Genomic DNA, 1,679 nt, shown 5'->3' with positions numbered 1-1,679 from the left:
ACCACCCCCCCCCCCCCCCCCCCCCCCCGCCACACACACACACACACACACACACACACACACACACACCGCACCTCCCCAGTTGAGCTAAACTGTGATCAACTCTTTCTTTCTCTCTTTCCTTCTCCTAGTGCCTCTAACATGAGACTGCCGCTGCTGGTGTCCGCGGGCGTCCTGCTCCTGGCTCTCCTGCCCTGCCCGCCATGCAGGGCCCTCCTCATCCGGGGCCTGTCCCAGGCGCCCGACAGGCCCCACAACTTCCCCAACCCCTAGATTTCTTCCAGCCGCTGCGGCGGCAGGTCCTTCCAGTTCAGCCGGTCCCGCTCACCACGGGGGAAGAATACTTCTTCCGCCAAGGTAACCTCAATGAGAACCCCGCTGCTCCCCTCTGGTCAGCCTCCTCGCCCCTCGCCCGCCGCAGCAGCAGCCACCTTTCCTCTCACAAGGCAGCCGCCAACTTTTTCCGCGCATTGAGGCAGCTGCGATCGCTTCCCCAGCGCCCTCTCAATAGCCCTGGGGGGCCGGCTGAGCGTGGTGCTGAGAGCGCCCTCAGCGGTCGCCAGGAGGACCCGGAAAAGGAGAGGCAATCCAGAGGAATTGAAATCTCTGTGGATCTCCCGTATATTATGCTCCGAAGACGCTTGGAAATAGAAAAACGAAAGAAATATGCAGAGCAGGCTGAAAAAAACAGGCAACTGATGGAGAGTATTGGGAAATGAAACGGTGCATTTGGCCAAAGCGATTCTGCATTTAGCAAAAAATAAAAAAATAAAGCATTCTGTACCATAGCGTGATTCTGATACCATTTGTTTATTTTTATTTAGCTTAAAACGTAGAGGATGTATAACAAGAGTACCTGTTCTCCTTAATTAGAATGCACAAAGTGTATTCGTGTGCAGTAATAGCAACAAAATGGTATTTGTATTTTCTACTTTTAGTTTCCATTTCCAGGTGTCTTTAATGGTGTTTAAAAGAGTATAGACCCAGGAGGAAACGTTTTTGAAGAAGCAGACAGAAATCACCCAATTGATTTTGCTGTGGTCTGAATTCTCTTTGGTGGGTGAGAGAAATCATGTAAGCTCTTTGAATCAACTTTTCCTTGTAAATGTTTCAGTAATAAAACATCCTTACAATCCTTGGTCAATTTGTTTGTGTAATAGAATGTTCAATAGTTATCCTACATAATAAAAGGCTAATATGCAAATTGACCAAGACCAGAGGCAGTGCTCCCAGCTCCCCAGCAGTGCTAAGGACCCCCCAGGGGATATCTGACTGCTGGCAGGCGGACATCCCCTGAGGGGTTCCCAGACTGTGAGAGGCTGAGACTGGGCTGAGGGACCCCTTCCCCCATAACCCTGCAGTGCACGAATGTCATGTACTGGGCCTCTAGTATTTTTCATAAACACTGCAAAGGTAATCCTGACTTTTCCTTTTCAATGATATTAATAGAAATAGTCTCAGCTACTGGACTCCTCCATACTTACTTAAACACAAGAAAAGAAAATCCCTTGCAGTTTTTACTACTATAAATACAAAGATAAGCCAGTGGTTAACACAGATCCTGCAGTCTCCCTGGGTTCATCTCTGTACCTCAGATTACTCTTCTAGTATTGAGTTAAATAATTTGAGAAATTGCTTCCATCTCTAAGACTTGCTAATTCTATACATGGAAGATCTAT

At 48.0% G+C, this 1,679-nt stretch overlaps 1 pseudogene; it reads left to right on the top strand.

Moving 5' to 3' along the window:
- The window catches only part of LOC102240046, a 1,212-nt pseudogene extending 493 nt beyond the window's left edge, over positions 1 to 719 (top strand).
- Positions 720 to 1,679: the final 960 nt, after the last annotated feature.

Source organism: Myotis brandtii, unplaced genomic scaffold (genome assembly GCF_000412655.1).
Source record: "Myotis brandtii unplaced genomic scaffold, ASM41265v1 scaffold10402, whole genome shotgun sequence".
Classification (NCBI taxonomy): Eukaryota; Metazoa; Chordata; class Mammalia; order Chiroptera; family Vespertilionidae; genus Myotis; species Myotis brandtii.
Note: the sequence above shows the minus strand (reverse complement) of the source record. Positions and strands in the feature narration are given on the sequence as shown.